Here is a 25,711-nt window from a genome sequence, read left to right as displayed (position 1 = left end):
AGCAACCAAGCACGAGGGCATCCTTTTGGGCTGTGAGCAGGAGATGTTCGGTTCTGCCCTGAGACAGGCAGATCTTTGCAGCCACTGTATTTTAAGGTGTGACTTTGAGGACTTTCAGACAGGGATGGGGATAAAACTTAACCCATAAACGCAAACCCCCAAAGCTGTGGTCCATGGGAGAAGCTGGCACTGCTCATAAATAAAAGATTGTGAGGTGTGACTTTAGAGATTGGAGCAATGTCCGTGGTGTACTTTTCAACAAGGTGAGTGGTGTGCTGTGCTGGCTGCAGAAGAAGCAGTTCCACAGTACTCATGGAATAGGAATAGCACTGGAGGGAAGAGTGTAACAGGTAAGAAAAATTGCCATTGTTTTTAAGTATATCTCACTTTGATAAATATATTCTTGAGCAGCTCAGACCTTACATATGAAATAAATTATCATGATCAGTTTGGCATGTTCCAGCAAACAGGTACCATGCACTATTGATAAGAACAGTTGTAATCTGGGGAGTAATGAATCATGACTGAGTAAGATATTATTATGATCATCTCTTGGGAATATGTAAAATCAGGAAATTTGAGAAATGCTTAATTGTTCATACTGTTACAAATAGTGGCTTTTGCTAAGTATGAGGCAATTCCTGTTGCTGAAATGTGTATTTATACTTGAAGTTTTTCCACAGCAGTGTGGAGAATTAAATCTCATGGATTATATTGATTTAAATTATATGAATTTAGGTAAAAAATGTAGGCCTTTAGTTGTTACATAAGGGTTTGAAACCTCTTGTAGCACCCCACGAAATCAAGCACCACTCACGACACTTTCCTCTTTAACTCGGGAGTGTGTGACTGCCGAGGACCAGAATCTGTGATCACCTGTTTGCTTACGATGATTTCAGTTTTGATTATTTTTGGAGGTGTGTACAAAATGCCTCTTTAAGCTGGGATCACCACAGTGTCCTATGTTTGTACAGCACTCAGAACACTTGTTTCATGGCTGAGCCACTTGTCCTATTCAAAAAAGAGGGTGCAGTAAAGAAAGAAATTGTTTTGTTGATGGATTTATTGTGGCTTTCAGTGCAAACATACACTAAGTAAAATCTGGGCAGATGTTCGGTTCTTTGCTCTTGCTATTAATTTCCAAATGTGCCAAAAACACCTGCTTAGGTCTTGACCTTGCAAGGTGCTGAGCACGTCTGGGAGATCCAGATGTTGCTCAACACTGAACACAGGTTCTTTTCTCTTAAAAGAAACTGTTGCACTTTAGACAGAAGCAGCTTGGAGTTCTCTGAAATGGCAAATGTTTTGGAAGAGACATAAATTACTGTTGGCTTTTGCAACAGTGGGTTCTTTGGAAACATTCCTCTTGAATAATATTAAAGCAATTCCAACTACTGTAATTTAGCTCATCCCTATCATCAGCATCAATAAAAAAACCCAACATTTACAGATTCCAGTCTCACCAGGATCTTTCCAAGAGCCGGCATACTCAGAGCCAAGTAACTTATAAACAATGACTCTTGATCTCAACAAGTGTGTATGTTCTTGCAGGGTGTTTGTGTGCTGAGCTGGCAGCAGAGGTGAAGAGCTTCAGTTCCTGCCATTATACTTGCATTGATATCTATCAGAATCACTACTAAAGTTGCAGTGGCAGATAAAATCATGCAGTGTCTGAGAGGTTACCCAGGTGTGATCTTCTGCTTCCTTGTGCTTTCTGTTTATTTAGAGCTTTGTTTATTAGAGCTTGTTGATGTAGTTTCATTTCTGTGCAGTATGCAATACTCAGATGGCTTCAATCCCACTGCCTAATTAACAGCTAAATACCAAGAACATTCTGAATCAACCATTTTTCTGCATTGTTCTGTCATGTGACTGATTTCTCTTCGCAGACACGTATCACTTGCAGGTAGAGGGTGAACATCACTCAGTTGTCGGGGATAGTGGGAGATGTTAGAGAGGTTTATAAATACCCTTAAGATTTAAACACCCTTAAGATGTAAACTCAAAGTAATTTTCTCATTTTCTGAACGCTGAAGCTTCTGCGAAGCTTCAAAATCTTTGTTCTCCCTGGCAGAAGACAACAAATGCATTTTTTACACTGAGTACCATTTGCTGTATTCAGTGATGGTGTGCAGGGCTTTAAACTTGCAAGAGTTTTGTTGCGCTGTCTAAAACTACTTGGCTATGTGTAAAAAACTTCCCTGTACCCTTACTAGATTTCTCAAGTCTGGTAAAGACTTACTAGATTTCTCAAGTCTGGTTCCTTAAAGACAGAACTAGGAGAAGGAACAACTTCTGCAGCTATGGAGAAGGAAAAGAAAGGTACACAGCCTTTTAATACCCATATAATATGAATTCATCCTTCTTCAGAAGGCTAAAAAACTGCAAGTGAGAGGAGAGCAAATATGCTTGTTCTGGGCTTTTAAGTTGATATTTGCCCTTTTTGCATGTTTGCAGGATCACCATCTACATAATTGAATTGGCAAATGCATAAAGCTGTAGTCAAAGCCTTTGTTTTGTGTTGCACAATGAGATATTGTATTTCATTTCTCCTGTAAGATGCTTTATACTATTCCAGAGTGTCTTAGCCAGCCTTTTCTGGCTCGAAGCAAATACTTTTAATAACTGAGACTGACCAAAAGGATGTTGTCTTCTTCTGATGTAGTTTAGGCATGAGGTATGATAGATCACTTTGTTACTGTCAAAGAATGGATTTTTTCACTCCATTGGCAATGTGTTTAATTCTGGATCTTGTTATTCTGCTCTGCCTCTGCTGCCATTCACCAGGACAGAAAGATGAGAGGGAAGAGGAATTTTGCCTTTGAATGTTCTGCTGAAGTCACTCATTTTCATTGAGAGGCAAAGAATGTTTTGTCCTATTTGGAAATTAGCTCTGCAAATTGACTGACACATTGCTGGAAGAATAAATAGTAAAATACAGGGTTGTTTGTCTATATCTGACAATGTGGATTTCTTGTGAAAAATTGAAGTACTGGATAGCACCCAAATTTAAAATATTATGCTGGCTAAAAACTGAAGTGTTCTTAAAATCAGCTTCATCTGATTTTGGCTGTAGGCTGAAAGGGCTAGAAGTTCAGTCTCATTCTGACAATCACTTGGTGAGATTGCAACTCCTCACCTTTCTAGTGAAACCATCCTGTTCGATTAGGGCTTGATTATCTTTTCAAATCAGTTTTATGTGAGGAAACTACCACAGATTTCATCCAGTGGTTCACCCAGGGGAGTGTCCTAATTCTCCTCTTTTTCCTGCTCCTGCAGGCAGGTTTTATGTGAGTGGCTTTTAGAAGGGTCCATGCTGAGAGTCAGTGCTGTAATTCACAGGCCTGGAGGATTCTGTCAATAGGTCCTGCTTTCCCTAAATACCTGTTGCACAGTGTATTCTGGGAGCAAAATGCTGACAGCTGCTCCGTGCTGCCCTTCCTGCCCCCCATGCCAGGGGGCTGTGGCTGCCTCCTGCAGCACCAGGCCCTCACCGTAGAGCTGCCACTGCATCCCTGAGGTCCTGCCTTCTCATTCAGGGCCTTGTTCTTTTGCATTCTGGCTGAAATGTCCTGTGCAATGTCTTTGGGAACATGGGACTTGGAGTAGTCATGGCTTTTCACTTGAGGTTTGTTTTTTGGAATGTGTCTCCTCTGTGGCTAAAGATGCGATGGCAGCTGTGGGGACAGAGCAGAGCTGTACTAAACTGTCTGGGGGTGATGACAGGGATGTATTCCAGGACACACAGGGATCACTGGAATTCTCCTAATGTGGGACTCTGTTAGACCCTCAGCTACAGCTCTTGCACCTTGTCAACTTCTGTGCTGTCACAGCTACAACGTGCCTGTGTTGGCTGGATGTGCTCCTGTTCCTGGGAGAACTACAGCACCTCAGGCCATCAGAGCTCCCACCTGGAGATGTGAGCTCTAACACCAGCAAGGTGGGTGCTCACGTGATCAGGACAGCACCCAGTACCTTTGGATAGGCTGCTGATTACCTAAATCCTATTATCAAGAAGGTTTAATAAAGTTTTAAGGCAGGTTCGATCCAATTCATTTTATTTGGGAGTAATGCAGTGCTGCCTTTTGGTAGCAATAGTAATTTTCATGTAACTGTTTGGGAATGATGGACTTGTCCTGATGGCAGGTGTCACCAATTCCAGGGGCACTTGGACTCCAAAGCCAAGCTTGGACTACATCCCTGAAGTTGCTGAAAAAGTCTCAGATCCAAACACATCCCACAGAGGAAGTGCTTGAAGACTAGGATGTGAATTTTCCAGTTCTGGCCTATTGAAATAAAATTTTGTAATAAATCCAGAGCAGGAGTTGCTATATATTTTTTCAGATTCTGCCCAGACTGTATGCTTAGACTGCAGTGTGTCACTTTTCTAAATGGGAAGTCTATGATTCCACAATTTTTGGCTGTGTAAGCCACCTCCGTCTCTGTGCAACAGGATGGTGGGCTCTCTTTGGTGTGTTGATATGCACATATGGTACATAGACAGTTGGTGAATTCTAAAGGAATGACCTTCAGGACTGACATTCTTCTATATTTTCATGTTTTTGTCATGCTGTGGTGGGTTTGTTCATTCCTCTTTCATCTCCTCTGAGTGAAAAACTCTGCAGTCTTCCAGACAGCGTCTCTCTCTCTCTCTCTTTCTCTCACTCACTCAGACCATCTGTTCCCAGATTACAGATTTCTCTGCATGAGTACCAGGTAACAGACGTGACTTTGCCCAATAACTACAGCAAAAAAGGCTTTCACACACTCTCCACAATCTGTGAACATATGATCAGTCTAGGATAACATGTCGTGCCAAACACACACTAGAGACATTTATATGCAGTAACAGAATGAACCCTGAAATCAGGTACTTGGCAACCCCAAACCTGACGTTTCCTCTGTGTGTTTTGGAAAGAGGCCTCTGTGCCCACAAGAAAGTCTGTGTTCCTGCCCTGGTGCCTTTAACTCAGGGGTGGAAGAATAAAATCCTTCCCTCAGGTTTTGCTTAAAGGGAAGCTGGTGATATCTCACTGGCCCATGTCACTCTTTGAGGCTGGTGTGGGAATGAGGTCTCTGTTCTCTACTGGCAGCTCCATAATGAGCATTTGCCAAGTGATGGGAGACATCAGAAAGGAAGCCTTTTATCATCTTCACTGGATTCTTGCTCATTTTGGGAGTAGGATATAGAGACAGACTATAATATCCTATACATAGGTTTGTGTACGTAATAAATCTTCAATTGTGTATCTGAGCTCTTTTATTCCCTCTCCCATTGTCACATCAGCCCTCAAAGGACTCTAATGAGACTTAATATTAAAGCAGGTTTTTTTTTTAACTTGAGGAAGGTGCTGCTCACTTCCTCAACTGCTATAAAGCACTTGCCTGAGCCCTGTATTGCTCTTTTTAAAATTCATTTTCTATAATGGTTGAAAAGTTAGGAAACTGACTTGAAGCAGAAGGAACCATGTGTGGGAACCAAAGATAGATGAAGTACAAAGCAATGGTTTGTTGAGCTATCACATTATCTGTGGGCCAGGATTAGTCTTTATCTATCTATCTGCAGGGTATGTACTACAACAGATTCCAACAAACTGGTAATATATTTATTTTTTGATAAGTAGATGTGTGTGTTAAATGTCTCATGTTAGTCTTGTCTACTCCAGTGACTTGAAATAAGAAAAAGATCTTAGACAAATTAGTATTCGAGAAAAACTGGCACAGAAGCTGGAAGAGAATTTGCTAGTAAATACTCCTTTTAAATGTCTTTTACAATATTATTTACTATCCCTTGTATTTCTGATGAGAAAAATAATTGGTCATTTGCTACAAAGTACTACATGAAAAAATACTTTCAGCAACTCAAGACCTGAGGGCAAAGATTTTTCCCAAAAGTGAGAGAACTTCAATAGATTGTATCTATGTGCACTAGCAGCCACATAAACAAAACGATAAAATAATGTGTAGAGAGTTGGGATGCACATTATGTATCTATTTATTATTAACCTGCCTCACAGAGCGCTGCCTGGGTCTTGTTTCCCAAGAGCCAACATCCAGTGTCACGGTTACAATATGAAAAACAAGAGTGCTAGAGCAGTATTTAAACAAGTCTCAGTTGGAAAAATAATTCTTCCTTCTAAACATGGTGCAAACACAGGGCACAGAGGTGCTGTGTCTGATGGGTGTGATCCAGGACAAAATACAGTGAGTGTGTACAATTTGTAAGCTCTAAGTATGTGAGCTATTGCTGTGTGCTCACCTGGGACCCCATACTTGCTGCTCTATGGTTAATTGAGGGGCATGCTGTTCATGGGATGAGCATGCATGTCTTCTGCATGTCTACAAATGAATATACTCATTTAACAGACAGCATCATTTGCTGTGCTGTTTTGTGTCTCAAATACACAAATCTAATGAGATTTTGTTGGTGTAAAGGCTTCATTTTATATTCCATAGTGCAGGTGACTTTTACTGTATGGTACATAAGTTACCAGCAAGCTCCCAGTTAAAATATGATCTTGGTCTGATGCTTGAGAGACACTTGCTACACTGAAACAGTTTCTCTTCTGTTTTCTCCCTGTTTGCTGAGATGTTGGTTTTGTGCTAACAGCTCCTTTTGGGTCCCAAAGAGGATTTCATACACGTAGGAGAGCAGTAGGAGATGCAGTAAGGTGATTAAGTGGAGGGTGACCTCACATTTCCTCATGCAATATTTTAGCCAGTTAGTACTGCTTGGGCTTCACTGAGGCATTGGAGAAGGATCCTCTCAGAGCTGGCACACCTGGGCTGTGTCTGTGGGGCTGTGACAATGTCAGGGTGTGCAGGGCTGAGCCTGGGACACAGCAGTGCCCTGTCTCTCCTTGGGGTACACCAAAGGAAGGGCTTGCTCCACTTCCCTCTCTTCATTTTCCCAGGGAGTTTGGAATTGTTTCTAGAGCCCAGGGGTAAAAATGCAGTGTGTTTCTGGTACACAGCACAGGAAAACTTGTATATTCTGCCTTTTGGCTGAGGCACTTCCCTTGTGCAGGCAGAGCAGCAAACACAGGTTTGCTCAGCAGAGTTGCTGAGCACAAAGACACACTCAAATATTTGAGAGTGAAATGTAGTTATAGACTAATACAAAAGAGAAGATTCTCACTGTAAACAAATCATTCATTGCTATTCTTTCCTGGAAGATTAGATCTCAATTTGGAAGAAATCTCCATTTATCCAAGGCACCCTCCTGTCTCTGCTTTGGAGAAAACAGGAAAAGCAGTTATTTAAGCTATGGAATGGTAATATCTTTGTCAGAAGAGTTGCTATGTTCTGAAAATCAAACTGATCTGGGTGTGATTACCTCTGTGAAGAGATTTATGTTTTCAGCAATAGACAGAAGGTGTTAAATAAGTGTTGACTCAGGCTTCTGCCTTTTCTCTCTAATTTCCCACATATTAATTCTTTACTTTGGGCAACTGCTTCCAAAACTTGGAACTAAATCTTCATTTTAATGTTCTTTTTTGTGCTGCTTTCACTGCTTCCTCCACATCTTTCTACTTTAATGCTACAATAGTGTGTGGGAGGATTAGTTACACCGATTAAAAAAATAAAAAATAGAGCAAGAATGAATTAATCTACAAGCCAGACACCTTCATTAAGCAAAGCAGGGAAAATAATATATATATAATTAGCAAGACTTCTGCTTACTGTATGCTCTAATGTAATATATTAGCCATCTCATCCTTTTAAAATATTAATTGCCTTGAAATTGGTAGCTGCTGTTGTTAGTAGCCAATTAGGGCTACTCTTAAAAGAGAGCTATTTACTGATAATAATTAAATCTTAGAAAATTGGGGTACTTAGCCACATTTGCTTTCATACTTTTTGTTTATTACTTTTTAGAATCTGTAATTTATGTTTCTCCCTTAAAACAGAAGGGAAAAGAGAGACAAACCCATGATCTATAAAAGGTGTTTACATTGGTAAAAAATGGAGCAAAAAACCTTTTCTTTTTTCTCCTTTTTGTTAATATGAGTGTCCAAACACTCAGTAAAACACGTGGTGCAGTGGAAGCCCATCTGTTTACTGCTCTCTGTAGTGCTCTTTGCATTGTACCTGTGCTCCACAGCAACATGATTGATACCATCACAGCCTCTGCCTTATTCCTGGAAGTATTTTTCTCATTTAATGTAAATGTTCTCAGAACAGAGATCACATTCCTGTTCACCAAGCTCCAGTTCTGCAAAATCTGTTCTGATTCACTCAAAACTTTTGCATCCATTTCCTTCCATGTTATTATAAATTGTTATTTATTATAAAATAATAAAAAATATATGTTATATATTATGCTATTACATATAGCTTATTGCATGGTGGGGCAGGAAGGGCTAGAAAAAGCTAATTTTTTTTTGGGCATTTACTTCTGCTTTCTATTTTTATATCTATATCTACTTTCTCCTAGTGAAAGTGATATACAGAAATGCCTAACCATGACTGAAGGCTCTGGCAGCCATGAAGGGTGTAGATAGTTTTCTTTTCTGCTGTCATAACTGGACACTTACAGAACCTGCAGAGCGGACAGTGGCAAATATTCTTTGAATAACAGAAATATGGGTTGTTCAGTCATTTTTTCCCTTGCTGGTATGCTTGTCCTGAGCAGCAGGATGTGACATCTCCCTGAAACAAGGACATGATGAATACAGGAAATTCACCACTTCCCCAGTCCTCCATGTCAGTGGGATTCTAATTTAGTATCCAATATCTATAACTAGCCTGGCTGAGATTTCTAAGGAAACTTAGAGATTTAGGGGCTACTAATGAACGTCTAACCCTCTATAGGCATTTTTCAGCCCCTTCACTCTCATTTCCAATGGCAGTCACTGTCACACAGTCAGCAGTGGCTCAGGGTCCCCAGTGAGCAAATCAGACTCAGAAGAAACCCATCAGCAGCTGGTACTTCAGTGGGACAGTCTTGCCTTGGTTGAAATAAGCCCCATCTGTTAAACAAGCAGAAATGCTTCCACTTACATTTAGTCTGGCTGTGATCTATTGACTGTTACCTGATTATGACTAAAATGAAAAGGAAAACTTTTCATACCAGGGCAGACTTTGATGGAACATGAACCATGCTCTACAAGTCTATCAGAGGTCTTTGAAGAGGTTGATAAGAAAGTGAGCCTTTGCTGCTTGTTATACTTGTATTTCTGAAAGGCTTTTCATGAAGTTCTGTGCCAAAGATTTTTAAGGAAAACTAAGAAAATATGTAATGGATCTCAGTGATGGAGTTCTGCATAATTTGTGCTGGGGTCTGTCCTGGTAAACACACCATAAACTGCTGGGACAGGTAGGTGAACAGAGAGGTGAGACAGTTTGAGGATGACAGGAAATCAGCTATTCATAATATAAAGGCCACCTATTGGGAGGCACAGAAATACATCAGGAGACTGTGTGGGCAAATGAAATTTAACATGCACAAATCTAATCTGATGCCTGTGGGAAAAAGCAATCCTAAATTCACATACAAAATTATAGACTCTGATCTGACCCTTATGACTCAGGATCGCAATCCTGGGATTAAAATAGTTCTGTTGAAAATGTCTCAGTGCTGTGAGGCAGCCAAAATGTTAACCAAGTGTTAAGTGAGGAGAAAACTAGAGAGTAGCTCTGTGAATCAGTGTTCATCCACGTGCTGAAGAGTGTACATAATTCCAGTCCTTTCACCTCAAATGGAATGGAGTACAACTGGGACATGCTCACAGAAGTCCAAGCAGGGTGGAATTACTTTCACTGTAAGAATAGTCTGTGGATGCTTGGGCTGTTCAGTTTAAAACTGTGACAGACCTAAAAATTGATGAGGACAATGGGCAAAGCTGTCTCTTCTAAAGCAAAAGAACTGTGGAATGAAGGTTGTAGGAGCCAAGTTCAAAGGAAACCAAATGAAGTTTGGTTTCTTCATGCAGCAGGCAATGGATGTGTAACTTTTTCCAAAGGATGTGGGGGCTGCTCTAACTTTACATGAATTCAAGGAGAGACTACACAACCCTCTGGATGACAAATTAAGTAAGAACTATTACACTGCAGAAACTGAAACTACTCAGAAAATCCCTGCAGCTAAGAAGAATTCTTCTGTGAGACAACCTGTGGGAATTGCCATACATAAAACCCCTCTTCCTGCTTTTCCCAGTTTAGTTCCTTGGAAACTTGGCTGGAGACAAACCCTGGGCTCAGTGGGCATTTGGTGTGATCCACTGTGGCTCTCAGTATTCTAACAACACTGATCTTGTGCCTTGGTAGTGTCAGGAGAGGCTTGGGCTGTAGAATGGCATTCTTTCTTTCCCATTGCATGCTGCGATAGATATCTGCTGTATAGCCAGCAGATGATCACCTGGTCCTTAGCTGACCAAACCTGCCTTGCTATAAAAAGCACAATTTGAAACTATGCTCTAAAAATGAGACACCCCTGCTGTATTGGGCAAAGCTGCAGCAAGTAGCTGTAACAATTGACAGACCTGTGAGACCCAGAGTCTTATTAGATACCCTAGAACAAATAAAAAAGTCTTTCATATTGCCCATGAGAAAAAGCTGTCAGAAACTGTGATAGTATTTCCTTCACTGTGAATTTATTTCTCCTATTTCATAGATAGACCAAAGCAGGATAGAAATCTGGCTTTTTCAGAAATCACGTTACAAAATAAGTTGCACAAGGCCATAGGAAGACGAGCTCTGATTGCTCATTCCTAATTTATAGCAATATACTGCTATAGCAGAATGAAAATGTACCTTAATAAAATTGTACTTTTAAAGCACAAATCCAAAGGAAGGACAGTGTGTAAACTGTACCAATGGTGCAGGAACTGTGCATGCAGTGATGCTGTTGGGGCTCAGACAAACCAGCCCAGATGTGGCTGTGCATTAGCAGCAAATTAAAACTTGTTTTAGAATCCAGAATGTTAACCTGGTGTGAAATAACATGAAAAATACAGCTATGATGTTCAATTTCATCATTAATTGAGTTTGAAAGATTTAGGTTTGACCAGATAATACAGAATTCATGTTTGTTAAATTCTCCCTTTTTAGTGGTTTAAAATCTCAACTTCAGCAATTTTAGTTAGGCTGTAAATGTGAAGTCCATGGATAGAAATAAGGAAAGTCTTATGGTAAGACATATTGATTTTTGGAAATGTTTGGAAAAAAAATGGATACTTGAATCGTAAAACCCCACCCATCAAATGGAATGAAATTATTTGAATTTCTAAGCATGATTGCTTACATCTTGAAGACAGAAATGAAAATGTCCAAAACTTACCCAGTTGAAGAAACAAACAAACCAACCCAGACAACAAAAAAGAATTAAATTATACAAAATAAAGAAAAGCAATTTGACTTATGCCACTCCAGTTGCAAAATGTCTGTCTTGAGGGAAGACATATCTGCCATGATACAAAATACATTATTAGAGAGGGTGTTCTTTAAGAAAAGAAAGAGGGAACTTCCATTAGCTTCTGATTGACATTGTGTTAGGAAAATTACAGGTTACTGAGATATTGCATTGGAAAGAATTATGCCACTTGAAACATTGATTACTCGGCTAGCTTAAGATTGTTCAGCTTTTGAGACAGAAGAGGTGACTATAATCATTTACTCTGAAACTATGAATAAAATGGGCCATATCAATTCACAAAATTATTCAAGCCATAGGCTGAAGTGTGGCTTTTGGAAAAGTGCCCAGTCCTGAAAAGTAGAGTGTCTCAAAATAGCAATAAAATAATGTCTGGACAATATTTGACACTTATATTTGAGGAATCAAGGAGAGGCTAAGAGGTCTTCAAGAGGCCAAATCTATTGTTCTTGTGGTTTTGATTCTTCTTTTTTTAATGGTGGTGTCAGTTGGCTGTAGTTGATGTCAGTAATAGAAGTAATAGAAGAAAAGTGCGTAGAAGAAAACATCACCAGCATCTTCCTAAAGTTTTCTTACCCCATTCCCTCCCCCAGTATTATCCAGAGTTGCCTTGGCCCTGGCTTTTACCTTTTCTTTGAAGTCTGCTTATTTGGTTTTTTTAAGTGCAGGGACCTACTGGAGAATGAACCTCAGACAATGCATCCCAAACCTGAAATCCATTGTAGGGAAAGCTGGGACTCCCACAAAGTTCACTCTTGTGCTTAATTCAGAAGTCAAGAATGGATTTGACTAACTTAATATAAATGAGTTAAAGAAACTGAAATAGCACAGAGCTCTTATGAAACACTTAAATAAAGGTTTACATAATTTCTCTAGAGATAGGGCTGAGGCAGGCACTATTCCTATGGTGTTTGTTTATGGAGTGCCTCAAGGGATAAAACTGTAAAAACAGATATGGAACTCCTTCCACCCATACTCAAATATCCATGTGAAAAGGTGCACCAATAATTACAGCTCCTTCTCCCTTATTATGGTGTTTATCTTGTCTATTTTATTACTTCTTTCCCCATAAAGTTGAATTTGGATATTAGTCTTCTTTAGGAAAATAAATCCTGTAGTTGTTGTTGTTATACCACCTCACAGGACAAATATGCAAATAAAGAGAAACCATCTTAAATGTCTTTGCTATACTCTGTGCTTTGTACTTTTGAGCAACAGGTAAAGATTTTTCTAGAGTTTGATTCTGTAATGGTCCATCTCCTGCTTTCCAGGCTTCTAAACTTGAGTATGACATTTAGGCTTGCTTCCTCTCTTTCTTGCCTTGCCCTAGTACCCACTAACTCACTTTGCAGCACCTGCTGGGAAAGGGGTGTTACTGTGCTAACAAAGTAGTAGGAGAAAGACTGAGTTCCAACTAAAAAAAACCCAAAATTCTCCAAGCTACCTGTAGCAAATGAAACCAGTCATTTTTTACAGAACTAGGACAGTGGAAACCACAAAACATTTCAGTTCCCATTCAGCTCCAGCCCACAAACACACAGCTTAATGTGAGTTCTCAAGTGAATACAACTTACTAGAAGAAAATACGTCTTAGCTTTTGAGCTTTTGTCACAAAACTGAATTTCCCAAATCATTACAGGGAAGGAAATGCTGTTTGTAAAAATTCAGCACTTGCCATTTTTCAATTAAGAATTGACAGATCTTTTACCTTCGTGTTTCTTATTCACTCCAAAGTCAGTCTTGTTTTGCTTTGTATTTCCAAAGACATTTAGAGAGGGAAATCAAATTAAACTTCTGCATGTTATACATCTAGAAACATCCCCCACACAGAGAAATGTAAGTCCTTCAGCTCACTCAAAAGTAAAAACCTTTCTGAGGACCTGATGCAGTGCTGTTTGCTGTCTGCTGTGGTTCATTGAAGACGTGCTCTTAGGCATGGCCCTGTTACACCTCTGTCATTGTTAGCAATAATTACAGATGAGCTGGGAGCTGTGTGTAGGGAGCAGTGGTGTTTATGAGTCAGACTTGAGGAATCAAGCACTGCATTTTTGCAGCTGTTTTCTAGATTTTGTTGGGAAGGAATGGTACAACTTGCTGCATATTGTCCACCCACAGGTCACTGTGTGGCTGAAGGTGAATATTTAAGTGGGTTACATGTATTGTCACTTCATCCTGTGGCAGATGTTGCTGCAGTGAGAGGCTGTGAGGCCTTTCCTGGGGAGGGAGGGATGAACCTCTGCACAGGCTGCATCTGAGACAGAATGGTATTACCTGCTTCCAAAGGCATACCTTCTTCTCCTGACATTTAAGACTGGTTAAGCCCATGTCCAAGTGCACTATTTATTACCTAAAATTATATTCTAAGTGGCTTTTAGGCCCATTACCAGTCCTAAAATTACAAATTATCTTGGCACCTAGTGCGTTATTACAATGTTTTGGTCTGTAAACAAAGCAAGCAGATTTCAAGTTAGCGTCAAAGACACGTGATTTTGAGATACCAGTTTTTTTCATGGTCCTGCTGATGCAGTGGATCACATTTAGCCCGTGGAAGGATTAATATAGATATCATGTGACATCTCTGTGACCACTACTGAAGCACAGTGCTTTGTCATGCCATCCCTCACCCATTTGTCAACCATACCTAATCGATTAGGCTACTGTAACATTTTTATTCTGCACGTGAATTTCCCTCCTCAGCAATCTCTCCCTCCCAAAATATACATTCATCATTAATTACAAAATCAATGGGAGAGATGGTCTGGACATAAACAATTGATAGCTTCCCTCTTCAGATTAGCATAACCTCCCAATTCATTACGTGGAGTGAATAATACAGTTGCTGCCACCATGAAAACAGGCAGGTCACCTGCTGTAAATTTCTTAACAAAACATGGTGTCATGAGCCTTTTCATTTGCTGAGTGTTTACTGTGTGTTTGGAGGAGTCCATCTTCTTTCTGAGCCTCTCTCTTGGCAAAGAAACAATCATAAATTTAGACAAATAAATGCTTTAATGTTGAAACTCTGAGAAGTTCCATCTGAAAGCTCCGGTGCTTAAAGTGAATCCTGCAGAGTGCTGACACTGCAGCTGTGAATAAGATATTAAAAAAAGATGAAAGGATCAAAAAATTTGGTCCCTATAAACCCAGTGATGTTTCTTGCATGAGAAAGGTGATGGGAATTTAGGCCACAGTGTGCATACTTTCCTGTGTTTTAGCATATTAAAACATTGAAATCTCCCAGATTTTTTTTTTTTTTTTTTTTTAACTCTGTACTATATTTGGATTAGAGCCTTCCATTCCCCTTTTCTCAAAGAAAATATGCTTTCAGTCACATTTTCCAAAATAGCCTCTGTGGTCTTTTAGTAGCTACCCACTTATAACTTTACAAGTCAGGTCAATTATGAAATAGATGCGACATTTCCTGTAAGAGGAAGAAATGCAACTGACATTAAAGAAGTCTTCCTTTTGTAGGAAGATAGAAAAATAACACCCTTTTTTTTTCTTTAAGATGACAATTGAAGATCAGGTTCTGATATTGTTCTCCATGTTGTACCTTACTCCAGTAGCTTCACAACTGGACACCTTGGGGAATAAGGAGGTGGACAACAGACTTCTGTCATTGCCAGGACACTGTAATCTTTATGCTGAGTAAAATTTATCAGAAGATATACATATATATGAATTGTAAGAAAGATGGTATAGCCATTTAAGTAAAGGAATTGTATGCTTGCAATTCCCATAAACATTAACAGAGATTTTATTGGAGTTTTAGGAGGGAGTAAAACATCTTTCCAAATTAATTAACTGCAAGAGAGCCATTCACCTCAGCAGGATTTGGACCAGGTTTCAAGTGATTTAATGACTTTAATGGACATTATTCTAGGGATTATAAAAGGATGCCTTGTAATGTTTAAATTTGAGTTATAAAACAAAAGGTAGGAACTGAACTGAAGCATTATTAGAAAAGTGTAATCTGTAATAAATAAATTAGGTACAATACCTGAAGCAAGGCTAATACTAGTATTTACAACAAAATCCAAGCCAGACTATGAATAAGAGTATTGATAATTGTCTTCCTTGTTATTAAATGGTAATGTAATTATCTGTGTGTTAGAGGTCAGTGGAATGTACAAATGGTTACAAACATGCCTTAAAGCAGACATGTCTTTATCTGGTTTGATATGAACAGAAATTTATGATCTGATTTTATTAGCTCTTCTGGATTGTCCCTTGAACTAATTTTGCAAAACTCCCAATGTGATTGCCATCCATAGTTTTTATTTAGATCTCAGTGAGGAAAATTACTGTAATCTCTTGCTCTTCAGATGTACATTCTGAGTCAGATACTCCTTTCCCAAAAACTTTCCAATAGGATTCACTGGTGAAAATCCAATTGCAAAATCGAAGTCTTTGTCTATTAAAATAGTAATGTCTTTCAGCACACAAAGTAAGGGCAGAGTGTATGTAATGATTGAAGCCATTCTTTTAGTGGTACTTCCCTGTCAAATATATATTTCTGTTATTTGTTTCAGTATTACTCTCATATTCCAAATCATGGGGCTTTCCTGTATTTGTCAGCTCCTCAGTTGGCTGGCAGGCTTTCCTAGCTGTTGTTTTCCAGTAACCAGAATTCCATGATATTACCAAAATCCTTGCCAGAACCCTTTGTATCACTTGACATAATTCCTGCTCAGCCTCCTGGGGGGCTCTGCAAACCTCAGCAGCCGCGTGTGGCACCTTTCCTGCCTTACCCAAACTGGATATCCAGCTCTGTCAGTGCAGCAGCACATGGAAAAGACGGGTGAACCCCATCTGATTATTTCTGCATTAATAAGGTTTTCTTGGCTAAATAGAGGCCTTTTTCATGTGAAAAAATCCCTTGCACACTATTGGCATTTGTAACTGCATTTATGAAATTTTCTAAAAGCACATTACTGAATTGTTTGTGATGCATTGTTGCTACATTTTATTATGTAAATATGTACTTAGGAGCCTTTATAAAATGCAGACTATTGACCCAGTCCTATAACTATTTACTCAAAGTTTTAAAACTCTAATTATTTGACCTGGCTGTATGGCTATTCATTCTTAAAACAAAAAAATAAATAAAAAATGCCCATGTAGTATGTCTGTATTGGGAATTAAATTTAAAAAAAAAAAAAGTTTAGAGTTACCTCAAGAAGCTGTTAACAGTACTTTTGGAGTAATATCAAACTTCACACATTGTATTTCTCTTATAGGCTAATGGCCTGCAAAATTTTGTGTTTAAAATATGAATTTCTTTTTTTTTAATAACAGGAAGAAAAAAAAAATTAAATATGTTTCAGTTCTAGAACTTATTTTCTAAGTTTCAGCCCAGAGCAAAATTTTTATGCTTGAGTTACAAACCTCTGAAAATAGGGGTTTACAATGGAAACACTGACACCATTTTAACTATGGCAGCACTGGCAGAGCAGTGTAATATACACTAGAAATAGAAAGCAAGATTAGAGATGACATTTAGGACATGAGGCCTCTTCTCCAGGCTGTGGGAAAAATAACTGTGTTCTATTTTTTCCTCAGCCTGAAAAAGGCCTCCTGGTCTAAGTGTCATCTCTAATCTTATTTCCCATTCGTATAGTGCATTTAACTAACTCCTTTTTTAATTATTATTGGCAGCAATTTGTTGCAGTTTTAAGTACAACCCATGTCCAAATCACAGCTTCCCTGGCTGGCACATGTCAAGGTGGTGGGGAGGGTACCGAGGAGACCGAGTGCTTTGCTGCTATTTTGTCGGAAGGAAGCGCAGTGCCACAGCTGGCTCTGCTGGCCCTGGCTGGGGCAGGGCAGAGCCCCTCACAGCTGTGCCAGAGCCATGTGCACATGTGCAAATTGCATTTCCTTAGGGCAGAGTGTAGCCTGACAGGCAAATACACTTACCCTGGGGTGTCTGGAGCAGGAACCAGGACATGCAGGTACTCAGGTGCAGTGACTTCCACACCACCTCTGGAACAGGCCACATTTCCCACCACTATTTAGCCTTGATCCAGGGTCCTGAATACTCCAAAGTGAGAATGTCCTGAACACTAAGAAATAATTTGGTAAGACATAACTCTGGACTAGGCTGCCTTCACCACAAAACTGTGTTAATATTGTCAGGAAGATCTGTGACCAGTGTGGCCCCCACGAAAGGAGGGACTCCAAAAGGTAGCTAAGCTCAAGGGATAAGTTTTAAATTTCTTCATGTTAAACCCTTTTTCCACACTTAGGCATCCTCTGACTCGTAGCTGCTTCAGCTTCATATTCACTGCATTAAATGATAATTCCCTGTATACTTTTATGGCCTTTTAATGCCTACTGTGCCACAGCATTGCTGTGCAGCGATCTTACAATCTCCAATCTCAGTGTGGGGTAAAAAGGAGCAATAAGGAAGGAAAATGCCACTGCAGAACAAATGCAATTGTAATTACTTCTTGCTCCCACCCAGAAAAATGCCAGTAGGGGATCCATATCCTGAGGGTGATCAGACAGACAGAGTGCATCTATTCTGTCGGTATTGCTTGAACAGTCAAGGTGGAAACTTATTCTACATTTGAACTGCATTTTCAGTACTCATCTGATCAATTCTTTTTATTGCTATACTCGCAGTAGACAAAGATACTGGCAGCTACTGCCCATTCTCCAAGAAATGTATCCTGCAAAGTAAATAATAGAGTCAAATTTATTGCTGAAGCAATTGCCTAGTGAAGGTGCTTCATTCCAGCACTGTGAAAGCTGGTATTAATGTAGGGATAAACACGACCTGTTCTGTGTGTACATGTAAGTAGGTGCATAATTTTGTTTGTAAGCACAGTGTCTTCTTGGCAGGAACTCTGCAGCCAGCAATTGCCAACTACTAAATGTTCAAAGAAACATGATGTGAATTGTTCTCCACATTGGGAGAGTGGCCAGGAAAATGCATTTAATATAATCAGTGGATCAAATTCTGACAGCAGAGATATAGAAAAATTTGCTTACCTGTGAACATCTTCTGGATTTTAATTTTCAGAAAAAGCAGTTAATAATAACAAGTATTCTCTCTTGCACAAATGATGTATCATAAAGCTGGAAAAATTGAAATATGAATTATTTGGTAAAGTTGAGCTTTCGTATTCATTTTTCTATGAGATTTTGACATTGTTATTGGCACAATACTTCATTCTACTTCATGTTGTTTATAGATCCAGAAAAATGTCATATACTTTCTTTAATCCTTACAAAATATAAACACTCTTTTAAAAATGTTCTTTTCTGTGGTTAGATCTCTGACTAAACAGTACTTTTTGCACAAGCCAAATGCATGATATAGTCATTTGTCAAAAAGTAGCATGACGATTTGAAATGCCATTAATTACTGAAGCTGCTGTAAAAGGCTGGTAACCACAGTACTTGTGCACAGGCAACCACTGGGACACAGAATGTTCTTCCAAAAGCACCTTCTTGGTCATATAGGGCTGTGAGTGTGGGACATGAAGAAGGGGTGGATCAAAAGTCTCTGTTGGGAAACCAAAGCCTGCAGTTGAGGCTGTAGCTGTGCAAATCCCTGAACATGGAGCGCTGTTCCTGTCAAGAGCACTGTGTTACACCAGCCACTCTGTCTCACTTGTGACAGCCCCTAATCATATTTTTGGCCAGGAGAACCAGACTAGAAGTTTCTAAGACAAGATTCTCTACCCACAGAAGCTATGAGGAATTAACTTGAAAGTGCTCTGTTACAACAGTGCAGTGGAGTGAGTTGGCACTGATGATAATCTCACCTGGCCCAGCCCAGTGTGAACCAGCATAACTCCACTTTAAATGATTACGTGAGTTTCCATGCAAAAAAACATTTTAACTAAGCACCTTCTGTTGCCCTGGCACAGGACCCTGTGTCCAAGTGATTCTATCCCACCCAACCTGAAACAAAAATTGGGGCCTGCTGTTTTGTAGAGGGAAGGAATATATTTACAAAACAAAGCTGATGGCTGGCAGGCATGGATCTGCAGCTTTCAAGATCACACTAGCCATGCAAGTCCTTGACCTAGAGAAAAAACTTATATTCTCTTTCTATGGACAGTAAGTGACCTTGGAAGGACTGTGGCAATGGGTCACATCAAGTCAACACTAGGTCTTTTCTTCTATTTGCTCTTGAAACATTTTGTGTGTGATGGTTCTGAATCTACATGGTACTACTGTTCCCCCACATTATCAGACAGCATATTAAATCTGAGCTGATAACATGCAAGAGAAAAGAGAAGATGGCAAAATTTGCCTAGGTTTAGCATAAGCTCTGATTTTCCAGCACACAAAAATTAATTGTTAGGAAATTGAGCAAAGCACACCAGCCTCATGGCACAATTTGCTGAAGCAAAACTAAACTAACTGAGCTTCACACAACTGGGTCCGGCTTATCCATTTCCAGCAAAGCTGCATGGCTTCATGCTGCATTTCTTCCTCTGAATGTCAGTGCTGGTATTTCCTGGTGGTTTATTTCCTTCCTGTCTACCATAGAGAGGTGCCAGTGAAAGCTTAGTTGCAGTGTGCATGCACAGCACAAGAGTTATCTCCACCCAGCAGCAGATCGTGTTCTTCACTTTGGTCATAGGAAGCATTAGGAAGAATGTTAAAATGTTAAATTGTGAAGATTTACATCAACATTTTTCTATTATAACCTTATATTTATGCTAATTGGAAAGTACTTGTAGTATCATGCTGGTCTTATAGTACTACTACCCATAATCCATTTTCATTTTACAGCTTGGGAGGCACGTTGGCTGGAGTTGACTGAATAGATTTTTATTAGGTGCTGAAGAGCCTTCCTCTGGACTCACCTTGGTTGCCTCCCCTTCCTCGATGAATCTTTTCCTTTAAGTCACTTTAGGAAGCAGCAGGAATTCTCCTGCAAGAGATGAGGATTCTTGTCAGGATGACACTGCTGAGGGTTCACAGTACATCAACACAGGTAACACTGTCTCCTCTTTTTATTGTGTGGTCCCTTTGGATCAGGCTTCAAAGCTGACCATCAGCTCTCATTTCAAAGTGCCCTGCCTCGAGTCTGAAGCTCTGAGTGGCTGGAGTTGGCCCCTCACTCCTTTACTTTCCTCTCATTTTCTGTGCCTCACACATTCTCTACTGCACTCTAGAACAAGGGTTTGAATCACAATTTCCCAGATGCCAGAGAGTGCCTTAGCCACTACCAAATTGGTTTGCAGTACTCCTTTGTCTGGTTCAGGATTCCTTTTTGCTATTCAGACAGGCTGAAATGCCCTGGCAGGCAGAGAGCTTGGCTCTCAGTCCAGGACTGCCAGTTACCTGGTGCTCTGGGCACTCAGCTGGCGAGGATGTTCTTGCTCTCACTGAGAAGAATCTGCCAATTACTCTGAAATCCTTTCCCATTGCATGGATGTGTTACTCCATGGGAAAGTTTACATCTGAGAAGTCTCTCAGAAAAAATACTGATGTGCCTAAAGCCCTTCTCCATCCACTGACATCTCATTTCTTTCTATTCTCCTTTGGTATGCTTTTCTGGAAATCTGATCCTCTGTGCATGTTCTTGGGGAAACCTGCCTTTGGCAAAGACATTTAATGATCCAGTTTCTGATGCTGACCCTAAAACAGTTTTTGCAAATTGCTGATAAGCTTATCTTCTCTTGGTGCTGCTCACTGCAAACAGGACAGGTTTTCTCTTTGGTTTTATGAAAATGCCCGATTTACAAGGTAAACTATTAAAAGATAAAACTAAAAGCTTGATAAATAGTGTCTTACAAAAACCCTTAATTATATTATGATTTTGCAATACTTTTATCAGAACTAAGTTAAAAATTCTTACATGGAAACTGCCGTTTTACAGACAGAATACTGCTTAAAAAAGACACTGTTAACTTATGGTAGTGGGTAATGCCAATTTCTGCAGTCTGGTCCCAGTCTTCCTTTGAACATTTGTTAGGGAAAATATGTAAAATTGATTAATTTCTGAAGTATAATAATAGCAGCAATATTATACTGTGGTGAAGGTTATTTTGCATAACTTTAAAACATTTACAGAAGGCTCAACATTTGGTGCCTTAATACAGAAGTATCTTCCCAGTAACCATTAGTGGTTTGTGGTGCCTGCTGTAGTAGCTGCCGCAGCCCTGAGGGTCTCAGTCCATGTTTGCCACGCACAGGGCACCCTGCAGAGCCCCCACCTCGGCTGGGGTCAGTCTCGGGGTGTTGGCTGAATAACTCAGAGCTCAGCTGTGACAAGTGGACATGCAGGGTGACAGTGTCCATGCTAATGTCTGCAGGAATTTGCACAGGGGGAGCAGGGCGCTGATGAGAGCACAGAATAAATCAAAGTGTGAAAGCAACTGCAGTCAAATGTCACACCCAAGCACTCAGGGGCCTGGCATGCTGTTTGGAAATAGGTTGGGTTACCTGTCAATGTGGCATTTTCTTTCTGTTGCTGGAGAATAATGTTATCTGAGGATAAAACCTCAGGAGCACAGATGGTTGTTATACAGACCCGACCCTCTAAACTCTTGTCATAGCAAATTATTCCATTGACGCAAATGGGATTACTCCTATGTAAAAGATCTCAGTTATATTATTTAATTCTTCCATTATTGAAGTTATCTGTTGATACAGTTTTGTTGCTTTGTGTGTGCGTGTGTATGTCTATACTTCTATAATTAAGTAACATTATCCATGGGACAAACTCTGGCATAGCTTAACAGTGCTGCAGTCACAGACATTATGTAGGGCTGTAGGATATAAATTCTCATTTTATGAGAAATTAGAAACATTATTTCTTCACTTTCTAAACAAAGAGATATAAACCCTCATTTGAATTTGGAATTTTCTTTGCTTGGGAACCATCAGCCTGGAGACCAGCACCTGTCTAAAGTCTAATGCTTCCTTTTGTAAAAACATGGACTTGTGGCAGTGGAGCAAGAAAAGTTCAAATTGCAAGCAAGAGTAAAACAGATTAAAATTTAGAATCAAACCTTATTTGTTTTTACCTATTGTATTACTTTAAGTATTATGATGCAAATCTCTCAGTATTTCTTGAAATACTGATTGTTTAAATGTAAATCATTTTTTCAGCTGCTATTTCTGTTGCCAGACAATCCTCTACACATTGTGAATCTGTCATGAGAAGAGGCCTTACCCCATTCATTGTCTTAGAAAACAGTGCTGGCTTCAGAAACATCAAAATAAGGTAAGATGCCCTCAGATGGGAATCTTGCAGGCAAGATACTGACTCAGTTGCTTAACTTTACCACATATCTCACAATGTGACTCCACAGTTTGGTAAGAAAACACATCTCATTTCTTTTTGTCTACTTGGAACTGAAGCCAAACCCTTGGAAATCCCTTATATCTAGAAAAAGATCAAGAGAAAATATTGAATCCGTGCCCTTCTTTAGTATTGAGAGGAAAAAAATTACAATTTTTGCATAAAATCCATGCAGTTCAGTTCTGAGCCTGGCAACTTTCAGTGGCTGTAGTAGTTGGGCATTTTTTAGACCTTCTCATTTACAGTCTACTCAACTATCTTTAATTAGAGAGGATACCTTTTCCCTAGGAAAACCTGAAATTGGAGTAGAAAATATTCCTGTCTTGGGGTTTGAAGCCCTGGGTCACATGCCCACCCTTAATTTTTAAATCATGGTGGCATTACTGGACCAGGTAGTGGCAGACTGGTTGCACAGAAACATGCCATAGTTTTGGAAAAGTGGATTCCTTCTAATTAAAAACACATTATTAAATTAATTAAATTAAATTAATTAATTAAATTAAATTAAATTAATTAAATTGTGAATTCTCTTGAAGGAAAAAAAAACCCCAACATATAGCATGGCTGATTTCTATGATAGCTGTCACTGTCACACCATGGATTCAGCTAACTGAACCATTTTTTATGAATAACATTTATTTTTAATTCTGATACTTTTAATTGAGTATTTTTTCATTATTTTACCAGAGATGGATTGCAAGAAATCTGACCACAATGTTTCTGACCCAACTTTTTTTAAAAAAACAGAACCAATGTGATGACCTACAAATGTTTTGCTTATTTTTGTTCTATTGACTCCAGAATTCTCCTCTGATAGGAACATACTTCTTCACTAAAGATTGAAAAACATAATGGTATTAGTCCTAGGTTCTCACACACAAAAGCTATGAGGGAAAAAAACCATGGAACCATTTTCACAAATAACAGACCAGCCCAGAACTCTTCTTAAAAAACAATACAAGGAGACTTTATACAGCTGTCCATGCAGAAAACAGATGATTCATGTGGTTTTATATTTTTTCACAGAAGCATTTTTGCCTCTGTCAGAATGGAGCATTCACTAGTGCCCTTTATCTAAAGAAGCTAATCCACAGAAATTGTTTGGAGCTAATTTTCTGGAGTTCCACCTGACTCCTAGTGTTACAGACAGTAACTTGTCTGGTGACACGAGAGGAGAGCTCTGTATGTCAAAATGAGCAGGCCTGACACCATAAATGTTAATACAACAGTGCCAGGGAAGCACAGTGCAAGCTAATTCTGACATTCATTTCAGAAGCTGTAATTTAATTCAGTCACAATTGAGCTTGGTGTAAGTATTAATTTAAAGTTGCTTTTATTTCTCATCTGCTGGCTAAAGCTTGCAAACAGTAGGGGAAAGGTCTTGCTATACTGCTACAAATAAGTAAACAATCTTTTCTGCCAAGAAGACTCCAGTGTAAATGCAGAGTCAGGGAATAATTTTTCAACTAATTTATCCTGCATATGGATACTTGGAAACTACAGATGCTATGTAACGATCTCTATCTACAAATATTTCCCAAAGGACAAGAGAACTTCAATTACACCAAGTTTATAATAAATCATTGCCATGGACTGCTGCTAGCCCACATTAGAGAAGCACTGTGGACAGGGCGAGGTGTGGGTGAGCAGTCTCACTCAGCCTTAGGAGCACAATTCCCACCTGAGGTTGAAGCAAAGCAAGGTCAGAAATTGGGAAGAGGACGTGAAGTGGATACAGAAGAGAATGAAAACCTCTATCAGAATGCAGCTGCAAGAGATTCTCTGTAAATATTTTCCTGCCTTCCCTTCTCTCTTCCTCTCCCAGTGCTTTCTTCCTCTATGCTTTGACCTGTTCCTGGGGTTGTTTTCCCCCCTCTTCCATTATTCTGTGCCCAAAACCAACCCCTATCCTGGAGATAGCAGAGTGCAGGGAAAACAAGGCTGCAAAATGACCTCTCTCTCTGTGTATTTGCATTGGTTTCCAGCTCTTTCTATGAACAGGCATATGGTGTTAATCTAAACTGTCCAACACATTAGTGGGAGGGAAGTAGCACCCAGAGGATTATTACAACATTTTACCTGACAAATGCCACCATATTTATTGATATGAAAATTTCCTCCCTCCATATCAGCCACTGAAACCTTCCTCTGTGAATTCTCTTTATTTTAGGCATAGCTCTATTAAAATATTTTGTTAAACTCCTTAAGTTTTACTTAAGAACATGTAAATTCTAGAATGTACATTCGTTATTCAGGAAAAGTTATCGCAAAAGTCAATAGAATTTTAAAGTAATGAATGGTGTGTTTATTGTAGTTGGCTGGTTGAACACATGGCATTTTTATGAGTAATTTCTGTGGGCTGCATATGTATGTGTCCATATGTATGCACAGGTATATATATGTATGTATAAGAATATATAGAACTGTACATGTGTATATATATGTATTTTTGATTTTTATCTCGAATCCTGTGATTTTATATCACATATTCCTGAAGAGAATACAAAAATCAATTTACAATGGTACATCAAAAGGCTAAAAAGGAGAGCCAAAGTAAAGTATCACTGAATTGAATTTCAGATAATCCTGAAATGTGTAATAGTGTCAAGCCAAATCTGGAAAGCACTTATAAAATAATGCAGGATATATTTGAAAAAAAAAAAAAAAAAAAGAAAAAAATCAAAGTATTCTTTTTTGTATTTTAAAAATAATATTTTAAAATAGATTTCCTACAGTTTTTATCAAATAACCAGAGCCAATATTAATATGAAGAAAACAGGTCAAAGACAATTTTAAAGACATCTTTTGAAAGGGCAAACACTTTCAGTTTGGTTTTACTTTCACAGAGAAAAACTATATTCAATTCCATCAAGCCCTGTGTTTTCAAATATTTTGTGGTTCTGGCTTAATTCCAGAGTGGGAAAAACTTCAAAGTTAAGGATCAAGGCTTCAATATAACAAAATTGGGTAAAATTAAGGATGGTAACCTGTTGTGATAGACAGTAGGGAGGGAGTGATCTCTGATCCTGGATTTCCTTCCTTTTGCTCAAATCATAACAAAC

General features: G+C 39.2%; 1 protein-coding gene and 1 long non-coding RNA gene across 17 annotated transcripts in view; one reads left to right on the top strand and one right to left on the bottom strand.

The window, feature by feature from the left end:
- LOC147651284 (uncharacterized) overlaps positions 1-25,711 on the bottom strand; it is a 178,642-nt gene that overhangs the window by 53,458 nt on the left and 99,473 nt on the right. For 10 of the 16 annotated variants that reach the window (XR_015274682.1, XR_015274688.1, XR_015274697.1 and 7 more), the window contains 3 exons: positions 20,203-20,270; positions 18,371-18,457; positions 17,294-17,439 (listed from right to left, as the gene is read on the bottom strand). This is a non-coding gene — a long non-coding RNA (uncharacterized LOC147651284). Of the gene's footprint in view, positions 1-1,045; positions 4,287-8,537; positions 8,653-10,575; positions 14,461-17,293; positions 17,440-18,370; positions 18,458-20,202; positions 20,271-25,711 lie in introns of those variants that run through there. The other 6 variants (XR_015274691.1, XR_015274696.1, XR_015274689.1 and 3 more) reach the window with 5 other exon arrangements.
- The window catches only part of LOC111933541 (uncharacterized), a 234,127-nt gene that overhangs the window by 198,127 nt on the left and 10,289 nt on the right, over positions 1-25,711 (top strand). Inside the window, exons 18-19 of the mRNA XM_086844843.1 lie at positions 20,129-20,333; positions 22,476-22,571. The gene's annotated coding sequence lies outside the window, so the exon portion shown is untranslated. The remainder of the gene's footprint in view (positions 1-20,128; positions 20,334-22,475; positions 22,572-25,711) is intronic.

Source organism: Cyanistes caeruleus, chromosome 10 (assembly GCF_971803275.1).
Source record: "Cyanistes caeruleus chromosome 10, bCyaCae1.hap1.1, whole genome shotgun sequence".
Taxonomy (NCBI): domain Eukaryota; kingdom Metazoa; phylum Chordata; class Aves; order Passeriformes; family Paridae; genus Cyanistes; species Cyanistes caeruleus.
This window is presented reverse-complemented; position numbering and strand designations above follow the sequence as displayed.